The sequence below is a fragment of the Solanum stenotomum genome, chromosome 11, assembly GCF_019186545.1.
Source record: "Solanum stenotomum isolate F172 chromosome 11, ASM1918654v1, whole genome shotgun sequence".
NCBI lineage: Eukaryota > Viridiplantae > Streptophyta > Magnoliopsida > Solanales > Solanaceae > Solanum > Solanum stenotomum.
This window is the reverse complement of record NC_064292.1, coordinates 36514025-36540943: the sequence shown is the minus strand read 5'-3', so window position 1 is coordinate 36540943 and position 26919 is coordinate 36514025. Positions and strand designations below refer to the sequence as shown.

The 26919-nt window shown below is 35.9% G+C and overlaps 1 protein-coding gene across 1 annotated transcript in view; it reads right to left on the bottom strand.

Annotated features, from left to right (window-relative positions):
* LOC125844869 (immune-associated nucleotide-binding protein 9-like) overlaps positions 1-26919 on the bottom strand; it is a 947253-nt gene that overhangs the window by 290956 nt on the left and 629378 nt on the right. The window lies entirely within an intron of this gene.

Genomic DNA, 26919 nt, shown 5'->3' with positions numbered 1-26919 from the left:
GTTCCACGATTGACCTCAAATTTTCACAAAAAATTGACGATCGTATTCCCAACCTTCTTAACTCACAGACGTTAGGAGCAAAACCTCCATACAATAATTTGATGAGAAGCATATGTAGTGATGATAATGACTAGGTATTTGGTATTTATAGTTATTTTACTTTCATACTATATCAATTTTAAATATATTAATAATTTTCATCAATTATTGTCTAACTTTTTGCTTTTTAGTTGAAATTCAAGAATACTGTTTCTTCTCCAAGGGAACTTACTTTTCTCCTATTGCCACTGAAAGGTGTCGAAAATACGGATGAAGGTCATCATACAAACTCATTAGATGATGATTCTGATGGTTCATCAGATTCTGAAAAAAAATGACGATGATTTTCAAGATGAACCCCCACCATCAATTAAGGATAAAGGTAAAAGGAAAATTCGGTCTCCAGTGTCACCTGTTAAAAAAAAAGAGAAAGCAGCAGTCGACTGTTGTCGCAGATCAGGTTGCATGGAAGGAATAATCTGCTCCAGTCTTGAAACATGAGGTGAAAAAAGTACAACAACCAAAAATTGTGCGAAAGAAAATCAAAAGTTGTTATAAAGAAGACAACGCCTCACACTTCTTTACTAGCAGTGGAATCTGAAATACCAAGTGCAAGTGAATCCGTTGAACAAATTTTGAGGAAAGAACTCTCCGATTTAAAGAAAAAGGTATACTTCTATGTTTTTTAATTAAGCTTATTAATATATTTACTTTCCGTGAACTTATAACATATTATTTGAGTTTCATGTCAGAGAAGAGTTTAAAAACATACGCAATTTGATAAATTCAAACTTCTTCTGGATGTAATGATGTCTAAAAAACCTTCTCAGAATGCATGTCTATATAAAAAAATATTTTATTTTTAAATAAATATTCTTAATTGTATTTACTTTTTTGTTATACAGGACAACCATAGTGATGAGGAAGGTAGTAAAAGATCACCACCATCTACAAGTCTCGATTCTTCAAGAAACCAAGATCATGTAAATGAGTTTGGGGCGATAGAGGTATTTGTATTTTCTTGTTTTATAATTAGTTTATGTATTCTCTACTTAAGTATTTTTTTGTTCATTCAAATTGTTCTAACTATTATCAAAGGCTCTTATCAATTTTGTATTTCATTGTCAACTTAATCTTCCATTACTTCCTTTTGATTGATTTTTGAAATAATATTGCTATTTATATCATTGCTCACGAATGATACACTCAGCACTAATGCTTGTGTATCAGTAGTATCTCCTCCATCTATTCCACACTTTCCAACCCTGTCTTCATAAAGATTTCTATTAGTTAATTCACAATGCTTCACAAATTTACAATTACTCATAGGGGATACTTTGCCAAATCCTTGTTATCTTTCTTCAACGACACATACACTCTCACACCCATCTCGTTGTGTATTTCCAAAGAAGCATTACTACCTTCTATCTTATACTTAAGCTTCACACAATTGTATCTCAAATCAACACCAATATATTTAGCAACTTCATCCACTAAATCTCTAAATATTGCATATTATTTCATCATAATTGCCTCTATTGTGTAATCAATGTAGCAATTTTCTTCGCTCCATCTCTCAGACTGCATGATTAGAAAACTAATGGTCCCCATATTTTCTTTGTATTCTAGAATTTTTTTTGCCAAAGTCATTAATAAAATAAGATTCACATTCGTTTACCAATATTGTATTCAAGATTGATAAATGTATGTATTTACTCTCATACTTATACCCATGTGAACAAAATTGTATCCTAGTAACAATTGTATTACAGGTCTGTCAATATATTTGTATCCTTATCAAATCTATTTGTTGTATCCCAATTAATCACTTACAAAATACAATTATCATAGTTTTACCGATAATGGATACAATATTTATGAAAAACAACCAGCCAAACAAAAATAATTCTTCAAACAACCACATTCATTCTTACTTGGTATTCAAACAAGCTAAAATTAAAACTATATAGCAAAACTAATGCTTTTCACTGTTTTCATAATAGATATAATTTACAATTATCAATGAAAATAGATACGATTTACAATTATGGATCCACCAATTAACTAATGTCAGATTGAATTTGTATTTTATAGATTATATCGAAGTTTCCGTTGAGAATTTCTTCTCCAAACATGTTTGTTAACGAAGTTTTACCTGATCAATGGAAACTTCTAAATTGATATTGGAAATTTGATGAACAAGGGGGATGGGTGTTTTGTAGTTTATTTTTAAATTTGGAACTGAAGAGAATTTTAAGTGATGTGTTCCTTTTTAAAAATATTCTCTCCCCTAAATTTCTCCTATGTTATTAAATAATTGTATTATTTCAATTAAAACAAATAAAAAACATAATTCAGATACATAACAAACTAAAATATTAACATTTTTAATAAATATTGAAAGCATGGTGGCTAAAGGGTCATATTAAATGCTAAAATATTTTGACATTTTGAAAAATTTTCCTTTAATAATAGGGAAAATTGTATGACATAGCAAACATTTAATTCATATTAAATGCTATAGCTATAGTTTACTTTATTTTCAATTCGTAGCTACTGTTCCACATACTTTGCTATCTAGTGGGACCCACGATTTTGTATAAAGAGGCGAAAGGTATATTTGTATAAAGATATATACAAATTAAAGCAGTTCTTTTCTATCCCCATTTACACCATTTTCTTCTAAAATCTCTCACCCAGATTAGTTTCCTCTCTCCCACATTATTTTTGAATTGTCGGTTCTTTTCTCTCCCCATTTACACAATTTTCTCCTAAATTCTCTCACCCAGATTAGTTTCCTCTCACCAACATTATTTTTGAATTTTGAATTGTCGTCGTTACCCTCCCAATTGTGCTATTAAAATTTCAGGTAATCGCCAAAAACATGTTGAAATCAACTTTATATTTTTTTTTCTTCGTATTTTGTATAATATTGTTAATTTTTTTCATGAATTTTCATATACATATACATATTCAACTAATGCAAATTTTTATTTATATACATATTACACATATATACATATACAACTAAAAAACACATACTTATACAAATTACAGCTAATACTATTTCTTATTTGCATATAGATTTCAGATATACACTTATACAAAAAACACGTACATACAAATTACGGCTATATGTACATATACAATGGGCAAGACTAACCAAAAACACATATACATATACAAATAACATCTAATATACAAACGCAATTCACGAACATGACTGTATACATATACAATTATTGAAAAAACTAAAGTGTTTTATATACAAATTATCCAATTGTATAAATGAATTTATACAAAACTGAACAATTTGTATATAAATTGAATGTATTTAGCGAATTATACAAATCAAAAGCTCCATAGCAAATATGAAATTTTCTATGGAGTGCAATTATGCAAAGATAGCTATAACATACAAATGTGATTTTTATGTTCGCTAAACCTAAAATTTACTTTTAATAATATGCTTGTCTAAATGCATATATATATATATATATATATATATCGGATTTCTAATATAGTTGCTGCTACTAGTGTACATTGAAACCATAAGCTACTGCAAATGGAAAACTTAAGTCATGATTCACTAATTTATGCCCATTGCATTTAATCTTTTCTGCAAATGTTTATTCTTAATAATATGGTTGTCTAAATGATATATATATATATATATATATATATATATATATATATATAAACATGCACAAATTCCAGATGAATATGAAATTCGATTTGGAAACACACAGAAAATAGGAAGCTCAGATAGCAATCCGAGACTTTCAATAGAATATGGAAGAAATTCCATCAACAAAAGCATATCTACTAAATATTCTAAGAAGATTCTTGAAATTTCTAACACTACTAAAATTACAGGAAGAATCTTTAATGGAATAGAATGAAAAAACCAAGAAATCTTGGTCCAAACAGGGGCAACAACCAACCATGTCAAGGGTAGTTTATTAGATGGACTACCAATATACAAAGGTACTCCTTATACCTATAAAACCTTTGAAGGAAATAAATATGGTAAATTTGTCAATACAACTAGACACAATAAGAATAACAGTCCCCTGTTATATTACAAATCACGAAAAGCTATTGCAAATGGGAAAACTTAAGTCATGATTCACTAATTTATGCCCATTGCATTTAATCTTTTCTGCAAATGTTTATTCTTATTATATGTCTAAATGATTAGCCTATGCATAGATGATCCTTATCTCACTAAATCATAGTGTTATGTATTATTTCCAGTAAAGTCCATTAGTATTTTATAAGCTCTTTATTACAATTTTTTCTTCACTGGTAGTAACAAAATGTTCTTGTTAATGAACCTTGAATGCTACTTTCCTCCTACTCATATTAATTTTTTTTTCTGTCTTTACTTCTTCTACATGTTACATTTACCGAGTCTATTTTGGACCCCATTGTTGCATTCCATCGAGTTGAATTCTTCGAGTCAGCCCCATCGCTGTTCGAGTGAAAGGGAAGCTGAAATACAAGGTAAACGGAAGCAAATAATGCAGAAAAAGGGCTAATATACATGTCAATACACACTCCTATGTACACAGTAATACAAAGACTTATTTGGGCCAAATCAAGGCCCAATAATCACAACCATTTTGTTTGCTCTTTAGGACAGGTGTTGGGCCAAAGCCCAAAAGGTTTCAGCAGCAATTTTGCCATAAAATCAGCCCAAGTGGACATATATGATTTTTAGGCTGAATAAGCCCATTTTCGGGCATTTGATAGCTTTAAATACTTTTTCTTATTGCATATTTGTTCTTGTTTAACTTCAACTTTATTTGTTTAGTTTAATATAATTTAATCCCTTAAAATGAATGATTTTTTGTCATGAAGATTTATTTTTGTCATTACCTTTCTTACTTGGTTATATCATCGAGTTTTCTTTTTAAAATTGTTTCAAGTGTTAAAGTTTAATTACTTTTCAAATGGTTTTAAAGTATATTATTATTTTTTTAAGCATATTTCCAAATTAGTCAAATAAATGTTTTTCAAGTCGTAGGATAATCACGTGTTAGTGGATACTCCAAATGCCTTAAAAATCTTCTTGATGTAAATAAGAACCTCGAGCCCCTTTTTCTAATTTTTAGGCATAATTTTGTTAAAATCTTTACAATTAAAGTTTTCTTAATTTCTTTTAAAAAATGGAAAAGGGTAAAAAATACCCTTAAACTATTGGAAATAACTCATATTTACCCTTAAACTATATTTCGGCTCAAACATACCCTTCCCGTCAAACTATTGGGTTAAAATTACCCTTCTTATTAACGGAAGTTGTTAAATGCCATGTGGATGCCACATTTCATGCCACATAAGCACCAATAGGGTTCCACTGCCACGTAGACTAATAAAATTTCCCCTAATTTTCCCCTCATTTCTCCATTTCCCTTAGAAACGATTTCATCCATTTCCCCTAATTTTTCCCTAATTTCTCCATTTCCCTTGGAGTTCCCCTAAGCTATGCTGTTGAGTTCAATTATCTTGTTGACAATGGAACATGCCATTATCAGAAGCTATTCTGGTATTCCTTTTTGACCATATAAATTCTTACCACTGGTTCATACAACAAATGCCCTTACTAAACACCTGACTCGAGATCAAGAACTTCAATGGTTGATTATTGGTTGCATGACTTTTAATATTTTCTTTACTTCAATCATTTCTATGGGAAATGGAGAAATGAGGGGAAATGGATGAAATCGTTTTCAAGGGAAATGGAGAAATGAGGGGAAAATTAGGGGAAATTTTATTAGTCTACGTGGCAGTGGAACCCTTGTTGGCGCTTATGTGGCATCCACATGGCATTTAACAACTTCTGTTAATAAGAAGGGTACTTTTGACCCAATAGTTTGACGGGAAGGGTATATTGAGCCGAAATATAGTTTAAGGATAAATATGAGCTATTTTCGATAGTTTAGGGTTATTTTTGAGCCTTTTCCATTAAAAAAATTAACTGGCGACTCCTTTTAAAATTATTTTTTCTTAAAGTTGAATCGATTTTGAAAAACCGGTTATTTCTTAACACTAAAACAACCATACTCACCGCATTCCGGCTCAAGGTGTTCTCTACCACATTTGCCTTGCTCGGATGGTAAAGAATTGAGAAGTCATAGTCATTCAGAAGCTCAATCCAAAGATGTTGCCTCGAATTAAGGTTCATCTGACTCATAATGTGTTGAAGACTCTTGTGATCAGTGTAGATTTTGCAACGAACTCTATACGGGTAATGCCTCCAGATCTAAAGCGCAAAAACTACCATTGCCAACTCTAAGTCATGAGTGGGGTAGTTGAAATCATACAACTTAAGCTACCTTTACGGATAATCAGTGACCCCACCACACTGCACAAATATACAACCCAAACCAACGTTGGATGCGTCATTATATATCGTGAAGCCCTCACCCTCAAGTGGAAAATTCAATAAGGGAGCAAAAGTCAACAACTCTATGATCTTCCAAAAGCTCAATTTACGCTCCTCGAACCACTCAAAAGGAATATCGAGATGAGTTAATCGGGTGAGAAGTGCCGCAATAGTGGAGAAGCCCTCCATAAACTGTCGATAGTAGCCTTCCAATCTGATGAAGCTCCGAGTTTCAGTAACCAAAGTGGGACTAGCCTAATCACGAAAAGCCTTAATCTTCACCGAAAGCTGGCCGATCTAGTTAATTCGCGATGAAGTCGACTCCTCATCTGATGTAAGAAGCCACTTTCGACAAGTAGTTAGAAACTCATGGGCATTCTTACCTACTTCCCCAGAATACCTCGGAGGTTGAAGTATGAGAAACAATCTGAGCATCTTTTGCTTCTTTAGAGGCATAACTTTGGCTGCAGTCACGGGCTGGGAACCCCCAAGTGGTACCTAGTCCCGAGGTGCGTCTACTACAGACTGACCCTGCTAGCTTGGTGATACTGAGGCTGTAGCATAAGCTGGGACCTGCTGCACACCCCCAAGCACGATGTAATGGTTGCCTGAAGCTCCGGGGCCATAACTGGTCTGGATAGCGGCTGGGTTGGCCCCGACCCCACCTACTAAGCTAGAACTCGTACTGATGGAGGGTCCGCTGCTAGCTCCAGATCTCTCTCTGTCTAGTTGGGGCTGCTGGTGCACCCATAGACGATAAGGGAGGTCGACCCCTACCCTAAGCCGCTGCGTGGCACGTACGAGCCATATGCCGAAAATAGTGAAACAAGTGAGATTTCAAGAAGCCAATAAAACACACTACATGAAAGCAATAAAAATGAGGGAAAAATTCTAAATGCATCATGTCGCCTCCCTAAGATAGGATACAGACGTCTCCGCACCGATCCATAGGACTCTATTAGGTATTATCCCTGTACAAGTTAGACCGACGAACCTGAGGCTCTAATACCACCATGTCACAACTCGACTCCTTGAGTCATGATATCACCTTTATAATCCACCAGTAGGTAAGCCAATCCGTAACCCAGGACGACAAGCAATTAGTATGAAAGTAGAAATAAGAAGAAATCACACTATAACAATAGAACAAACATAAGTGGAAGCAAACCAAAAAGTATATACAAAAAATCCATCCCAGAACCTGGAAGTCACGCGTATAGAGCTGTCTGAATTGAAAATACAAGTCTCAAAATTTGACCAAAACAAATTTGTATCCTAAAACAAAAGACAAGCCAAATAAGTACTGAAGGAGACAAGCTAATCCAAGAAGCCATGTGCTTAACCTCGTCTCCGATCCCAAAAGGCTGCTAATGGCACTAATAGTCACCAACGGTAGCTAGTACTAGGACCTCCATCACGAAAAGAATGCAGAGTGTGTCATGAGTACCAAAACAAGTTATGTATGTTCTAGAGAACTTTCTCATGATTTGAAAGATATGGTTTAGAAAAAAAATTCAGCATATGATTTAAGAAAAAAAGATTTGAGCGAGCATAGTCTCACAACAAGATATGTTTTAGAAAATGATTGTTGAGCAAAGTTTAAGAAAAAGAATTTTGAGCAATAATTTAAACAATAGAACAAGACAATAGCGGAAGTGTTACAACCTGATTCCTCGAGTCATGATGACACCTACTATAACCCACAATAGGTAAGCCAACCTGCAACACTAGACGCAAGTAATGAGTATAAGGGTAGAAATAAGCAGAAATCACACTATAACAACATAAAAAACAAAAGTGGAAGCGAACCAAAAACTATATTAAAAAGATCCCTCCCAGAACTTGGAATTCACGAGTACAAAGCTGTCTAAAATGAACATACAAGTCCGAAAAGTGGAATGAAACAAAGATGTCTCCAAAAACAAAATACTAGCTAAATAGGTATAAAAGGAGACAGGTTGATTCATGACGTAAAGTGCTCACCCTCGTCTCTGATCCCAAAAATCTAATGATGTAACAAACATTCACTGGTACTAGGACTAAGCAGTAAAGGTAAAAAGAAAAATTTAAAGAAAAGCACACGAGAATACCAAAAGTAAATCTAAGTACAACTATACTAAACCTTACTAGACCCTATTAGCCCAGAAGGTACACTCGTGCACAAATTTAAATAAAACCCGAACGGACCCTCACAAGCCCAACATGTGCACATAATAGCTAAGTCTACCAGAGAGAAGTTCCATGAATCCGAACACAAGAAGTGAAAGTCGGACTCCCATCCCAAGTAACCACAAATACCAAACAATAGGCTGCTCTGATAGCTAGTCAACTCCCAGCCCAACTAGTAAGAGTGACATATCAATCTAGGTCATCTAGCCAGCCAGTCCATTTCCAGGAGTGTAAGACACCAAACTAGCATATGTGACCCGATGACATGTCGACTCTAAAGAGGATCTCAAATATATCAAGGTCGCCCAACCAGCCAGTCCACTCCCATAGGCGTAAGTTACCCAGCGAGCAAAAGTGACCCGGGGGCATGTCGACTTCGAAGAGGACCTTAACAATCAATACCAATCCACCATAGAACGATGTCCAGTCACAAGGAATCACAAGAAGGCCCTACACCTAAAACACTCCAGTCCTAATCGCCCACAAAATCACAGTACCTCAAGTAACGCATCACAACCGTAGAAAATAGGGAGGGAGAATAGAATATCAATAAAGTTGTGTCACGCCTAAACTAAGGCTCATTCTATTAGACTCAAGTATGGTTATCCAATCTATAAGGATCTAGACTGTTCGAACAGGTCTCAGAGAAGAAATAAGACTAACATGCCACAAGGATCGCAAGTCTAAGGATAGCACTAGTCTAACCTTAATCTAAGGCCAAACATGCTCGAAAACCAATACAACAACAAACAATCGAGTCACCACGACATGGAATAACACACTATCCCCAACTAGCATGGTACTACAACAAAAAATATGGCTAGTCGAGCCTAAATATGGCATCTAAGAAAGGGAAAATAAGAACAACTATGTACCCACCCCCAATTCATTTTAATCAACCTGCATTCACACATTCAAACTCAATCTAATAGAAAGGAAGTCGTAGCATACCTTAAGGCCAACCGCGCGCGCTCCAAATCACATTGCCAAAACTTTTCCCTTCCAAATAGCATGTGCTACCACACTATCAAATATTGAATCACAATGTTAATACGATTATTTGTACACCAAAAACACATAGAATGGAAATTGACCAATTTCAGAGTCAAATGGGAATTGTGTGACCCGTACTAAAATTTCCGAAATTGACCCTATCAAAAGGTCCGACAGTACCTTCAATTTGCATTCCAAAATGGGACACAATGTGGGAACCAGAACTATGAAAACAATAAGCATGCAACAATTCATAGTTTTAAAAAAAGCACATAAAGCCATGGTAGCAAACTAAAATACAAATTCACCTCAAATAGATGTTCACCAACTACTTCTGAACACCCGCGTACAAAGCCTCGACAATTATGAATGCACATGACTTTGAATCACCTAATTTCGAGCCAAAACGAGATGAAATAACATTTAGAATATAATCACATTGAGCTGGCCGGGTCTGGTCTTTATTTAAAAGACCAGATGAAATAACTCATCATGATAATGGAGGAAGGATCGCAATCGTGTCCCACTAAAGTGATGACCATCGCGATCACAAAGGCCAGGCCTCGTGTTCACAATGGCCAAGGACAATCAAAGATGGTCAGATCCTCATCACGATCGCGGCCAGAGGCCTCATGGTCGTGAAGCTCTAAAAGGATAGGCTTTCGTAAATGTGACCAAGGCCCCACAAACATAGACAAGAGGCTCCTGAATGCGAAGGGTAATTAGGACCTACCCCATATGATGCACATCTGCTAGTTTTTGGCAAGTTTGAATCTCCGATGAGGTGTTCCAAATTCGTTCGTAACCCTATGCATGCAAACGAGATATGCAATACAATCAAATTCAAAGTTACAGACTCAATGGAGCAATAAAAACTTCCATACGAGGTCGTCTCGATAGGAGTGGGTCCCACATTAACTACATTTTAAGTCCAAATCTATTTGTAGACTCAAAATTTTCCCAGAAGGCTCCGGATCCACGCAAAGGGTCGTTGTAGACCAAACTCAACATTTCAGAACTAACTGCACTTACAAAATTCTCATCCGAGCATGTTTTCCCAGAACGTTGACTAAATTCAAACTTAGACCTTAATTTAAAAGTTAAAATGCTTAATCACACAAACTCACACTAAAACCTTAGGAGTCATGCCGACCATGCTACTAGACTAAAATAACCCTACCAGAGCTGATGGAATCGTTAGAAATAGATTATGAGATCATCTTCCTGAACTTTTCATAAAAAATGACCATTCAAGGTTTAAAAGCTCCAAAACACCAAAATTCACATAAAAACCAAACAAACGACTAGGTGACTGAACTCTCAATCCCGACAAGTCATAAATGACTTGGCGTTGCTATAGGAACTCTATAAACAACTAACAGAAGGCATACACACATAAATGATCTGGAGGGTCATTATAGTAAGCAAGCCAAAACTATATAGAAAATGATCCCTCCATGAATTTAGAAGTCACAAGTACAAAGTTGTTCTAACAAAAGAGTACAAGTCCCAAAATTGGACCCAAAATAAAGCTTGTCTCAAAACACAAAAGGCTATCTATACAATATACAATAGGAGATAGATAAGTCCAAGATTCCATGTGCTCACCCTCGCCTTCGATCTAAAAGTTATTGCTGGACCAAATGATAACAGTTGATTACTTATACTGGACCTGCATCATGAAACAAATGAAAAGTGTAGCATTAGTACCAAAAAAAGGGTACTTAGAAGGCATCATAGGCCTACAAAGCAAGAAAGGTAAAGACAATATGAAAAGATAGAATCTTTACACAAACAAAGTGCCAAGTGAAATTTAAAGAAAGCACATGAGCGTACCAGAAGTAAAACTAAAGTAAACCTGATTGGACCCATGGTAAGTGTGTAGTTTCTTTGGTGCCATAATACTTATGGAAGACTTGTTAGTACTCAACCTATATAAAACAAAACAATAAAAAGAAGAAAAATAAACTACAAAACTAAAAATATTTTAGAAAAAAATTCTCTTTTATGGACCTACGGTTGATTATTACAGGTCGTAGAAGAACCTACGGACCGTAGGACCCACAGTAAGTAAGGAGGTCACATTTTAGGTCCCAGAAGTTGGAGTGACGATTCACCAAAACGGTCCATTGATGGAACAACAGACTGTAATCCAAATCGCCGTTCACAATTTAGGTTACTAATTTGTGCTTCTAACGAATGAAACCTGACCTACGGTCTGTAGGTTGCCTTACGAGCCGTATGTTGAGGTCGTCAGTCACTACTGCGTCAGTTCACTTCTCAATTTTCATCCAACATCACATTATTATCATTTGAACTACCAAATCATTTCTAGAATATGCATTTCAACATATATTCATGTTATTCTATCATTCCTAGGGCTTTAGTCAAGAAATTAAATATGAGACAGACAATCAAATCAAAAAACTTAAGTCAAGAACACAAGTAGAAGTCAATTACCCACATGTTTACATCAAAACTCAACAAAACTCACAGTACTATCATCCCAAGGGTATTTATAACTATTTGTATCAATTTCAACAAAGAATTTATACCCAAGGTCAAATAACAACTTTTGATTTCAACTACAAATTGAATAGTTTAGGTTCAAAATCAATACATTTCAAGAGAAGTACAAAGTTGTGTGAGTGTGTTCTTTAATCCTTTGACAACCATCTTGGTAGAATCCATACCTGTGACTTTTGATTTTAGAAGAAAAATATTTGGGGAAAAATGAGAGAAAAGAAAAAGGGTGGAAGAAATGGGGGAGAAGAGGAATATATAATGGAGTTTGGGAGATTGAGGGGTTGGAAATGGAAGTGAAGGGGTGAGAATGTGGAAGATTTACTGAATTTAGGAGTTTGTAACGGTTGGGGAAAGAGGGAAATAGGGAACAATTTTAAAAATGGAAATTATTATTTATTAATGTCGCGGGTTGGGTCGAATCAAAATCACTGTTTGGATATATGATTTCCTGTCTACGGTCGTAGTTAAAACTATTGTCCATTGATGGGTGTCGTCGTTAACCTCTACACTTAGTAAAATTCAAAATTATGTATGGGATCTACGGATGTCATTTGCGGTCCGTCGATTGAACGACAGCTCGTCTATGGGAACATTAGACATTTCGCACCTACAATTTTTTTTCCAGATCTGCCTTGCTTTCTTGTACACGTATAACAAACACTACGACTTCCTTTTTACATTTTCTTGACTCTTTTTGAACACGGACCCTATACTAGCCTAATCTAGCCAATACTAGGACTCAATATAACATAAAACTCAATAGACAATCCTTCAAAAGCATAAAAATCACTAAAAAAATCATAAAATTGGCTAGATTTTACATTTTGTGTTGCCTCCCAAGTAGCACTTGATTTAACGTCGTGACACGATGTAGATCCCTTGATTACTCAGACTTCATTAAGATCCCATTATTCGATCACCTCTTTGACCTCTTCCGGTTGACCTAAATAGACTTTGATCCTTTAATTATTCACCTTGAATCTCGTTCATTCCTCATTCTCAAGTTCAACCGCTTCGTGTGAAAACACTTATACCATTTTGAATGGCCCCGTCCACTTAGACTTGGGTTTGCCAGGGAAAAAGGGCAACCTTGAATTGAAAAGAAGTACCAAATCAACGGGAACAAATTCACACTTGTAAATCTTTTGATCATGATACCTCTTCATCTTCTCCTTATACAAGGCTGAAATTTCATATGCTTTTAGGCAAAACTCATGGAGCTCATTCAACACATTTAATCTTTGACTTGATATGGCATCCCAATCTAAATTCAGCTACTTGAGTGCCCACATCACTTTGTGCTCTAACTCTACAGGCAAGTGACAAGACTTCCCAAAAAAATTTGGAAGGGAGACATACCTATGGGATTCTTGAATGCAGTGTGATGGGCCCATAGAGCATCATCAAGCTTTCTTGACTAGTCACATATGTTCACATTCATAATCTTTGCAAGGATCTGCTTAATCTCTCTATTTGATACTTCCACTTGCCCACTAGACTATGGATGATACGGAGTTGCTACGCTCTGACGAACACCATACTTGTCAAGCACTGCCTTGAACAACCTATTACAAAAGAGGGAACCTCTATCACTAATAATCTCCCTTGGTGTACCAAATCTGGAGAAAATACTCTTTTCAGGAATGTAGTGACACTTTTCTTTTCATTGTTCGTCTGGGAACACATTATCTATCTCAATTCCATCAGCTAGCTTCAACATAAAGTCTTCCTCTAATTTGGACAAGTAATCAACCACTTGGGTTTTTGTCCGAAATTACACATCCCTAAAGAAATATAAGCAGTCGTTGTCAAATAAAGAATCTAATTGAGGTTAGGATCCATCTCACGAGGAATATGGTCTAGACTTAGGCTTATTTATAGTTGATTGTACGTTTAGTCAAATTACTTCCGGAAAAGGAGGGATTTGTAAACAAAGTAATTGTTGATTGATTTGTAGTAACAAGTAACAAGTAAGCAGAATTCACAGTTTTTAATATCAATATGATATGAAAGTAGGGTACATGTGTACCTCACAAGTTCTTAATGCAGTAATCCTAATAATAGTAACTCCTTCCTAGTGTTTAACATGCAAAGTTTATAAGTTAGGTATCTCCTAAGTTATTGGTCGTCCAAGTAGGGAATTTCTTCACACAACTTGATCGTTCTACAAGTGTATGCTTTACTAACCCTTACCCTTGACCCCAAACTAGCCGTAAATTATTTCGGTTATGCTATTAGATAGTAGATTATCACGCTAAATCTTGGTTGTTTAATCTCTTTCTCATTCATTACTTTCTTAGTCAGGCAAGTAGGAATGAGGTGAGTTCTAACGTTGCGCACTGCTAAACATTCAAAACGAAGAGATTAACAATACATGCATAAACACTATTTCAGAAATACTTAGAGGTCGTTTGGTAGAGTGTATTAGAAAAAATAATGCATGCATTAACTTTGTGTATTAGTTATACCTTGTTTGGTGCATTTTTTCATGCTATGTATAACTAATGCTTGCATTAGTTATACTCTATTGTGTATTACTAATACCATGGATTTCTAGGTATTAGTAATACACATGATTTTAACACTTGCATTAGATTATCTAATGACAAAACTACCCTCTGAACCTTATCAAAACATTTTTCAATACTTTTCCACCGTAAGCTAATGCTATTCTCAAAACGTAATCTTTGTAAAATGCAGTAATAGTTTATCGCAATTGTTAAGATTTTTTATACGAAGAACTTTTTTTTTTTGATAAAATAGTTTTGAAAATTTAAAAAATATTGTTGCTCCACTATGTTCTTCAAAATCAAAACACAATTGACAAAAGGGGGGTATGAAGGGGCAAAATACAGGCAACACACATATATTGCTTCTGGAAAAAAATAATAATAATAAAATATTATTGCTTTTAAGGAATGAGTTGATCAAAAATGAATATTGAGAACTTGAAATAACTAGTTTGCTGGTGGTAGACTTTGAGGCACAGTGGGGGTTAAATGATGAGGTATTCAAATGACTTGAATTATCAATGTTAAATGATTATCTTGAAGTGTAATTATGAGTTTCAATTTATTTTTATTACACTTTTGATATACTTCCAATCTTAGAGTGTGATGAGTAAAATTATTATCATAAGTTATTGATTTTGTGATTCAAATCCATAATTTATAAATATCATAGAAAATTTTATCTCTGGGTTCTATCAATGCCAATATGTGGTGCACGCACCAAAAATAACAATATAAGTGAGGTTTTTTTTCTTGCCAGCTTTCCTCAAAAATATTTTAAAGTAATACTAAAAACTATTTAATTTATTTTTGGGGAAAAGAAGAGCTAATGACATTTTAGCAAAGAATTCTATTGTGATTGTTTTATTAAAGAACCTTGTTGCAAAAGAAAGTGTACAAAATAAAAGAGTGAGGGTATTTTTGTAAACAAATATTTTTTTAATAGACTTTATACAAGGCTTGCAATTTCCAATACATCAAACCAAACAATGTATAAGAAATAATGCAAGCATTACTAATGCATCATATTCTGCATTATCCTAATACACTCTACCAAACGACCCCTTAGTTATTAGTTTTACATTGTTAATTACTCATGGTTCCCACAACCCTAGTTGTGGATTTAGTTATTCATGCTTGAGTTATCACAATTCATATTAGGATTAATAATATAAATCATAAACTTACAATTAGAATAGATGAAATTCGGAATCGTGAATTGAAGAACAAATGCAATTTCATAAACCAAACTTCAAGAATTAAATGCCAAAAGTGTTTGCAATATAATTCCCAAAGCTAAAATAAAGTATGTCAAAATGTCTAACAACCCAAAAACGAAATTTACAATTAATATTTATAAAAAAAAAGGACCCAAACCAAGTAGGAAAATTAATACTAAGGAAATCCGGTCATGGGCAATGTCACCTACGGTTGGCCATCTACGGCTCGTCATAGAGACGACAACTCGTAGGTGCCTCAGTCAATGAGCAATTAGTCAATTTTCCAATGGGTTCCATCGACGGGTATAACATACGGATTGTAGGTCTAAGTATAGCCCGTCTTGTTCAATCGTCATAAATGGACTGGAGTTTTTTATTTCTAAATTTTCCTACTACTCATAGCAGAACTTATGGCTCATCAGCAACCTTCGTCATTCAACACTTAGCTCCATTTCTCATAAATTCAACCCACGCCTTCCACCTACAACTAGTCGAAGGAACTATGGCTCGTAGGTAAGGTCTTTTGTCACCAAAATCCCGCTGCTTCAACACTTACAATACCGACTGCTCCAAAACCTAGTTCTACAAAATCAGATCAAAATACCATCACATTTACTAACAAAATGTCTAAGACTCATGCAAAACTCTAAGTTTAATGCATCAAAAATACTGTAAGTTCACAGTACATTGGCGCCCACCGCCCAACTAGCAAGAGTAACCGAGGGGCGTAAATATAAAAAATAAAAGTTGTCTAACAAACTAGTAAACTCCCAAAGGTGTCAACCGCCTAGCTAGAAAAAGTTAACCTAGGGGAGTGTCTATTTCAGAGAGGATTTCATCACAATCAATCAAAAGTACCACCGTGGAAAGATATCCAGTTACAAGAAATAAAAACAAGGCTCCAAGCCTGAATCACTGCAATCCCAAGTCACCCAACGAGGTACAGAACCTCCAAAATTGCAATGCCGTTTCAGAAATAGAGAGAGTGAATAGAAGATCTACGAAGCTACATCATCGCCTAAACTAAGGCTCATACTATCAAACTCAAGTTTGCTACTCTTGTCTACAAGGAGCTAAACTATCTGAATAATGTTGGAGAAGAAATAAGGTCTATACGTGGCAAGAATCACATGTCTAAGGCAAACACTAATTTAATCCTAGATTGAGGCTAATAATGCTCAATTATACCATAACAACAACATACAAGTCAACTCACAAGATATAAATAAACACATAATCCCTGACTAGCATGTTACTATACCTGTAAGAGCCAATGAAGCCTAAAACATAGTATCTAAGAAAGAAAATAGGAACAACTAGGTACTTACCCAAAATTAACTCAAATCAACAAGAATTTACACAATCTAGCTTAATATAAGAGAAGGAAAGTCGAGCCTACCTTTAGGCCGACTGCACACGCTTCGAATGACAATGCGGGAGCTATTCCTCTTTGTACAGCCTCAGAACGCTGCCACACTATCAAAAATTTGTTCACAACATTAATATGGTCATTTCAACACCAAAACATATAAAATAGATAAAGACCAATTTTGGAGTTAAACATGAATCGTGGGACCTACATAGGAATAACTAGAATTGACTCTGTCAAAATGTCTAAAATAATACCTTGACTTGTGTTCCAAATGAAACACAATTCGGGGCTTGAAAATCAAACAATCATCACATGCAAATTATCGCAATTTAAAGGCAACAAAAAAGTTAAGGCAACAACTAAATGGCAATTTCACCTCAAACGACATGCCCTCAACATCTTCCAATTAGTCCTCCACGTAACCATGACAATCCTGGATGCATAAAACCTTGAGTCACCAAAAACAGGTATTAAAATGAGAGGTTTATTGAGGTTTGATTTTCTAAGATAAACCTCAAATTAGGCTATCTGTAACGCCCCAAACTCAAGGGGCGCAACTGACTCCTGAAGCCAAAACTCAGGCCCGAGCCGACCCTGCTGAACCATTTGCTACTAGCGCATGGCAGTCACATGCAATTAAGAAAACAAACAAGTATATCTCGGCTTGAAACTAAGCCCTCGGTCAGCAAGGCCCCTGTCAACAGATCTACAAAAGAACCAGCTACTCCCAAGAGTTCATATAAAGAAATATCCAACTAGCACAGAAGTCCTGATTGGGCCGTCGAGGCCACCATGATATCTATACCAAAACTAAAAACAGGTAAATATCAGTACAATACATCAAACAGCTCACAAGCTTCAGCAAACCAACAACATAGGTCAGCATGGCCATAACGTAGCTATAAACCCCACACACTAGTCTGCAAGCCTCTAAGAGTAGTAAAGATTGGTGGGACAGGGCCCCAGCCTACCCATGAGAATATATACAACAAAAGGTAACAAACCTCCCAACTCTGGCAGCTCCGGAGGAAAGGGGCTGACCAATCGGATAAAAGTCAATCCTGCTGATATGGAGGTCTACTCGGTCATTTGTCAGGACCTGCATGCATGAATGCAGCGCCCACAAGGCAATGGGGCGTCAGTACAAAATAATGTACAGAGTATGAAAGGCAATAAACTATGATGAGGTATCCTGATTTACTGGAATAATCTAATAAATAAATTAAGGATAAGATAATTGTACTGACCTGCTTCTAAATCTAAATTTATCAAAAATAATAAAACAACAACCTAACCAAGCCCCCATAAGCTCGGTAGGTACAAACAACACACAAGACCACCTACTCAGGCCCCCATAAGCCCGAAAGGTGCCAATCAGCCTATATACCCCTATCGGTAGTCCCCTAGCCCCGCAGGCAGTCACATAGCCCTCTTAGGCATCAACATATCTTATAGACAACTCATAGCCCTCTTAAGCAACAACATGGCCCTATAGGAAGCACATAACCTTCTTAGGCGTCAATATATATCCCTGTAGGCAACTCATAGCCCTTCTAGGCATCAATATAGCCCCGTAGGCAACTCATAGCCCTTCTAGGCATCAATATAGCCCCGTAGGCAACTCATAGCCCTTCTAGGCATCAATATAGCCCCGTAGGCAACTCATAGCCCTTTTTGGCATCCATATAGCCCTGTAGGCAGAACATAACCCTGCTAGGCATAGATCACATTCCTGCAGCTAACAACAATAGCCCAAAGGCAACAATAACAATCCAACGGCTAAAAGTGAGCAATTTAGTTATAGGCAACCTATACAAATAGCCTCTAAGTCGTGTCCAACATAAGAATGTTACTACTGAATAAGAATCTCGATAAGAGAGGGTTATACGCACTCGAGCAGCCAACAATCAACAATAATAGCTATGAGTATAACAACGATAACAACTCAATTACATTGCTCCTAAGCTTTAAGGAAACATGCCATAGGAAGAGAATAGCCTTAACATACCTTTTTCGCTAAATTCACGTGGCCTAAAGACTTTAACTCATAAATCCCTCGATACTCGATCTTAGGTTCGTAATTCACCTCAAAACCTTCAAATATACTCAAACCCCTGCTGTCCCAACACTAAAATGTGATATGCTATGCAATCGATAAAACAAATTATACCACGATGATGAGCCCAACGCGTAGAACAACTTTCGTCAAGGACTTACGTCAAGAAAATCTATATTTCACTTGAACCTAAAATGGGTTTCTATGTTTTCTCTGTATATTTAGCTTAAAATGAAGAAAAAACTCGAAGAAGAAGATATATACAACTTTCCACCGACCTGGGGCCCCACCTCACGTGCTTGCTTGCGCAGTCCCACGAAAATGCGAATATCTCTCTATTCTGAAGTCGTATGAATGAACAGTTTGATGCGTTGGAAACTAGACTCGTAGACCTTCGATTTGATAGTTTGTGGGCCCCATAAATCTATATAGATTGGGAGAAAAGCTCCAAGACATTTGACCCAAATTTCAGAGAAATCTTTAAGAAGGAACTTACGATAACTTCCGCCAACTTTTATTTTGCCACTTACCTAACTTCAAAACTTTAGATGCAACACTTGAACACTTAAAATAGGACATAATACATCATTCTTAATTTATTACTCACCCTCCTTGTCTTTCCACGAAGATACGAGTTAATTTCGACGTTTTGAAAAGTCGGGGTGTTACACTATCATCAACTCAGAGTCAGAGATGCTGACATCCCAAAGACAACCTTCAGGACCTGGTATGGTCACTATGAATTTGTGGTTATGTCTTTTGGATTAACAAATGCTCCTGCATCTTTCATGGACTTAATGAACAGGGTGTTCGTACAATATTTGGACTTGTTCGTCATCATTTTTATTGATGATATCCTCATTTATTCTCGGAGTGAGGAAGAGCACGAGACTCTTTTGAGAGTTGTTCTCAAAACCCTCAAAGATTACCAGCTATTTACTAAGTTCAGAAAATGTGAATTATGGTTACAGTTGGTCTCTTTCCTTGGTCATGTGATATCCAGCGAAAGAATCCCAGTGGATTCTTAGAAAATTAAGGCAGTAGAGAACTAGCCCAGACCTACCTCTCTGACTGATATTAGAAGTTTCTTGGGTTTGGTCGGTTATTACAGGATGTTTGTTGAAGGATTTTCATCCATAGCTGCCTAAGTTGACTCAGAAAAAGGTCAAGTTTCAGTGGTCAGATTCGTGTGAGAAAAGCTTCTTAGAACTAAAGACCAGGTTGGCCACAATTCCTGTTTTGACTCTACCAGAGGGTTCAAGTGGTTATGTGGTTTATTTTGATGCATCTAGAGTCAGCCTAGGTTGTGTGATGATGCAGCATGGCAAGGTCATACCTTATGCTTCCAAGTAGCTTAAAGTCCATGAGAAGAACTACCCGACTCATGACTACAAATCATAAGAGCCTATAGTATGTGGTCAGCTAGAAAGAGTTGAATCTTCATCGAAGGAAATGGTTTGAATTCCTCAAATACTATGACATAAATGTGCGCTACCATCCGGGTAAGTCCAATGTAGTGGCTCACGCCCTCAGGATACTATCCATGGGTAGTGTGGCATATGTTGAGGAAGAGAAGAAAGAATTAGCCAAAGATGTTCACCGGCTTGCTCTCTTAATAGTTTGCGTTATGAACACGTCAGATGGTGATGTGATAGTTCAGAATGGGTCAAAATATTCATTGGTGGCGGAGGTTAAGGAGAAACATGATATTGATCCTATATTGCTTCACTTGAAAGGTGTAGTTCATCAGTAGAGAGTTGAGGTTTTCTCCCAAGGGGGAGATGGTGTGCTTCGTTACCAGGGTCGCTTATTTGTCCCTAATGTGGGTGAGTTGAGGCAGCAAATCCTTACAGAAGCCCATAATTCTAGATATTCTATTCATCCGAGTGCCACTAAGATGTACTGTAACCTACGGAAAGTCTATTGGTGTAACGACATGAAGAGGGACATCACAGATTTTGTGGCTAAGTGTCCTAACTATCAACAAGTTAAAGTAGAACAAAAACCAGGAGGTGTAACTCAGGAGATTAGCATTCCTACGTGGGAGTGGGAAGTGATAAACATGGATTTAATTATGGGTTAACATCATACTTGCAGACAACCTGATTCCATTTGGGTGATAGTGGACAGAGTCACTAAGTCAGCTCACTTTTTAGCGAGATTAAACGGAGGACTACGACAAAATATACATTAGCGAGATATTTAGGTTGCATAGGGTTCCTTTGACTATCATCTCATATAGAGATCCTCAGTTTACATCTCATTTCTAGAAATCGTTTTCGAAAAGTCTTGGTACTCAGGTAAATCTCAGTACAACATCTCATCCGCAGAAAGATGGTCAGGCAGAGCATACCATTCATACCTTATAGGACATGTTGAGAGCTTGTGTGATCTATTTCAAGGGTAGTTGGGATGATCACCTACTTCTCATAGATTTCACCTATAATAACAACTTTCATTCCAGTATTCAGATGGCCTCTTATGAGGCATTGTATGGGCATACATGTAGGTCTCCGGTTGGTTGGTTAAAGTAGGTGAAGCAACCTTGATTACGATAGATTCGGTTCATGAGGCTATGGAGAAAGTTCAGGTCATCAGAGATAGACCAAGAACAACTTAGCATTGTTAGAAGTTCGATGAAGATGTGAGGAGAAGGGACTTAGAGTTTGAAATCGATGATTGGGTTTTCCTGAAGGTGTCACCTATGAAAGGGGTGATGAAATTTGGCAAGTAAGGGAAGCACAGTCCCAGGTATGTTGGTCCTTATAGAATCCGAAAAAGGTTGGTAATGTGGCTATGAGTCAGAGTTTCCAGCAGAACTAGTAGACGTTCATCCAGTCTTTCACATTTCCTTGTCGAAGAAGTGTGTGGGTGATCCGGCATCGACAGTACCTTTAAAGAGTGTGGTTGTGAAGGATAGCCTCACCTATGAAGAGGTTCTAATTGAGATTCGTGACCGTTAGGTTTGTCGGTTGAGAAATAAGGAAGTCATTTCATTATAGGTTTTGTTGAGGAATCACTCTGTAGAGGGAGCTACTTGGGATGTAGAAGCAACCATGATGGCCAAGTATCCTCACCTTTTTCCTTCCGATTCAGTTTCGGCTTGAGGTAATAGTCCCTCTTCAGTCTCTTAGTTAATCTTGTGTAAATTCAGTCTCAGTATCATGTTCCCTCAGTTATCCTTGCATTCAACATATTTGCATGTTCATGAAACTCAATTCACTTAGATATCAATTTTTAAAAGTCAATGGTAGGGATTGCAACTCCTTCCCTCCAAACTCAACTTGTTTAATCTTCATACGAGGATGAATGATCCAAGGGGGAGATATTGTAACACTTCAAACTTCGAGAAACGGCTAAAAAGAGAAAATGGGCAAGTCCACGAACCTAAAATGGACCATGGACACTTCACGACACCCTAGACAATTTGTTGAGGGTTCCATGGTTTGTTAAGGGTGTCGTGAGTGACCATCTAGGGACTGCCTGGGCAGGAGTCACCAAGACGGTGCCTTAGACGACTCGTGGTAACTTGGACGGCCCATCTAGGGGTATGTACAAGTCACCCAGATAGTGAGGTTATACCCCAGGTCACTATGAAAGACTATAGATGCCTAGACGGTTTGTAAAGCTTCACAACAGACTGTGAATTCGTTCGTGGAAGATATTTATCATACTTTGAGTTTTGGGTCAACTTCATGATCATATCATTCATCACAAAATGAGTTAGGTGGCCAATCATCTATTAAATTAAAAATATTTGAGTCCTCTTTGCAATGCCACCAATTTTACCTAATTATAAGCCAGAGTAAAAAATTATGCCTGTCTTAGTAAAACCAGTCAGCAGGGCATCATCACGACCCTCTAGACGGGGAATGATGCTCTAGACGGCCCGTGAAGCCTCTCGTGAGAGGCACTTCATTGACTTTAAGTCAGGGTTATTTGGTCTTTTCCCCTATGCTTTGGGTACATAAACTACATCGTTTTACTTCATCAAAGCCTAGTGCACTAGTTAGAAACTTCCTAAAACATTCATTCTCCTAAAATCATTAGACTTAGAAAGAAAAGAATAGAAAAAGGAGACAATTTTCTCTCAAGAAAAAGTAGAGCTCTCCTTCAATTTCAGCCCCAAAATTCGAAGGATTTCCCCGTAGTTTTCTTCACCAGGTATGTGAGATTTCACTAGTGGGTTCCTTTCATCTATTAGGTCCCTAGAATTCACTCAATTCTTCAGCTTCTCCATACTTTGTTCAGACCTAGAGTTTCTAAATCTTAGGGATCCAATGAAATTTAGTTGTTATAGTTTCTATGATATTAATTACACATTTCTTGGAGAATTAATAGTCCTATGTATAAAACATAGAAACCCTAACTTGTGTTAATTATCCGTATTTCATGAGTTATACTTGCTAGGCAGATTAGCCAGACAATCATGCTTCAGAATTCGAATGCCATATCTTTCAGTATATGTATGATGCATTCTATGAGAATTATCAGTATTATGAGCTATTCAGTATTACAGTTGCAATTTTAGCTTTATATTCAGTTGGAAGTAAACTTAGCACCGAGTTGGACTAGGGTTCAGCGTACCCTCAAATCCCAAAACTACGTGCCATCGTAGGTTAATAAATCTCCTCTATTGGGCATCAGTTTTAGTAATCACGCCACAATCATTCCTTTATACCCTTGCAAGGTATATTGGGTCCTCTTGATGGGACGTATACATCGGACTCAATGTTTAGCTCACGTGGTTTATGTCAGTTAATAGTATCTCCCATAGTTAGATTCATATTGCATTGACCATGTATTCACTATTTTGTTTTGTATTCAGTTCAACATGATATATCTTCATCATTAGTACTTGGTCGTTGCATCCAACTTTGTTTCCATTTATGCTTTAGTAAATTTATTTCCATTTTTAGTTTTTATATTGTTTAGCTTAGTATATATCCCACATGCTCAGTACATTCAAAGTAATGACACATACTTTTGCGCTACATCTTTGCATGATGTAGGTTCAGATACTCAACATCCAAACTGCGCATAGCTCGACTTCCAGTCCGTACTCAACAACTTCAGTGGTGAGTCGTCATCATTTGATGATGTTTCTTTATGCTTTTAGTTTAGTTAGTTCGTTACTAGTTTTAGTATTTTAGAGTTAGCTAGGGACTTGTCCCAGCAGCTCATCAGTATTATAGGCTTTTAGACATAGATTCAAACTCAGTTGTTTTTTGGTTGTTCCACATTTTAACTCAGTTATATTCTTAGTTGAACTCTTTTTGATTTATTCATCTATTAGTTATGCTTCCGCTTACTTAGAATTATTTCAGTATGCTTGTGATATGTCAACTTCAGGGTTAGCTTGGGGTCACTTGTGACCCTAAGCCCCGTGTTACGTCTAGGGGCCAGTCTCGGGGCGTGACACTTTTAGCTTCCTACATTACTTGTTCACTCATTTCAACCTTTTCATTTTCTTTCTTTCACTTGTTAATATAAATATGAAACTAGTTAGACCTTGCCAAAAAGCATTCTCAGTTGATTTTTTTCGTTTGGCATACCTACTTATCATCTATAACACACACCATCAATTTATAGACTTAGCTCATTGATGAATGTTAAAGATCGATGAATCACGCTACACATAGAAACTGGTCAAAAATATTGAATGAAATGAGGTAGACTTAGGCAAGATTGTTGCAGCAAGAGTTTTTCCTTTTTACTATTGTTTTTGTTGGGTATCCTTTTTGTTTGTAGTTCTTTCTTATCAACATATATTTAACTAATTATTATCATACAATTGGATTTGGTTATATAAATTTTATCAATGATGTAGTACTTACTGATTTTCAATAGAAAAGTGTTACCTTTGTTATTTCTATATTGTCCTGTCTAAAAAAGATTAATTCCAATATTAGGCTAATTACAATCGACATTACTTCTTTATTTCCTCTTCTGTTTAGATTTAGCAACAATAAGTAATGAATTATGTAAAATTATCATGTGATGTGATGGGACCACATTCTAAAAATTCCCTCTTATTTCTCTCCTACCTATTATTAGCATTTTCTTCTTTGCTTTGAATTGTTAATTACAATTTTAAGTCAATGATGATACATATTTTTTTATTTTGATCATGTTTTATTTTTTGAAGTTGAATATAAAATTTCATGTAATTAAAATCCAGCCTTCATAAGGATGCAAATTAAATCTAATATTACAAAATTTCAGTTTCTTTCCTAATTTACTCTCTTCCTTTTATAATAAAATTATTAATAAGAACAATTATAAATTAAATAGGTAGTCATTTCATTAAATATGTAGTCTCAACTCCAATGATATACAAGTAGAAAAATACAAAACATGTATAAGAACATAACCCAAATCATCATAAATCAAACCTATATTTTTATTGAATTTATAATTGCAAATACGTATCGAAATTAGCTTCGTAGAAGGGAGAAAAAACTAAGTACCTAAACATACTTCCAAAAATTTAAAAATAAAGTTTAATTTATATATCTTGAACTACATGTGCAACGCACTTGTCCAAGAACCAGTCAAATTTGTAAGTCCTTATCATAAGCCTTCTTGTAATCTGGAAATTCTATGGCTTATGGTTACATGCTGATGTCTTTGAATCAAACTGCCTGACACTAACTAAGCATAGAGTGATCTGGTTTTACCAAGCATGCTGTAATATTGAGAATGCGGTCATATAAAATTAAATAAAATAAAAAATGATCCATATTCGCTAGAAGTGCAAGTAGCATTGAGAATGAAACAGAGAATTGTGCTTGAAATGGTTTGACATGTCTTGTGTCAACCTACAGATACACCGGTTTATAGGTGTGAAACTATGGTGACTGGAGGTTGAAAAGGAGACGAGGAAGAATCTTGAAATACTTACAAAAAAATATTGCATAATAGAAGATAAAGAACCATATATAGATGATGTCTAGCCGTGGAGAGTAGGATTTAGTGTTTTTTTTAAGAACTTCTAATATTGTTTTATATATTTAACTTATTTTTTGCTTTTATTTTATCTGGTATGATGAAGACGTGAGTTGAACGAACTTAGCGGTGTAGTTGAGGTTTCGTATAGTCAATTCCAACTTATTTATGATTGAGGCATAGTTATAAATTTAAAGACACCGCCATTGTCCTCCCTAGAAAGCTGAATAGGGGTTTGACAAGTGATATCTATTTGGCTTCTTATGATGGTCAAACTCTCCGAAGCTATTGTTGCACGCATGTCAAATCCTTTAAAAATGCAATGGAAAATCTAATATACACTTGACGACATTTTTGAAGAGTTTGAACAATATAGATAGCTATTGTACATGTACTCAATACGTATTTATGAAGTGAGACGTATGTTACGGATTACTCCTAAATTATTTAGTACTAAGCTACCAAAACAACTTTCATAGGTATACTTGTATTCAACCAGCTTTCAATTGTATCCTTCATTGAATTTTGCAGATATAAGATGAAGGGAAACAACTACTATATTACAAAACACAAACAAGAAGCAATGTTTTGACAACAAAGNTGTACTCAATACGTATTTATGAAGTGAGACGTATGTTACGGATTACTCCTAAATTATTTAGTACTAAGCTACCAAAACAACTTTCATAGGTATACTT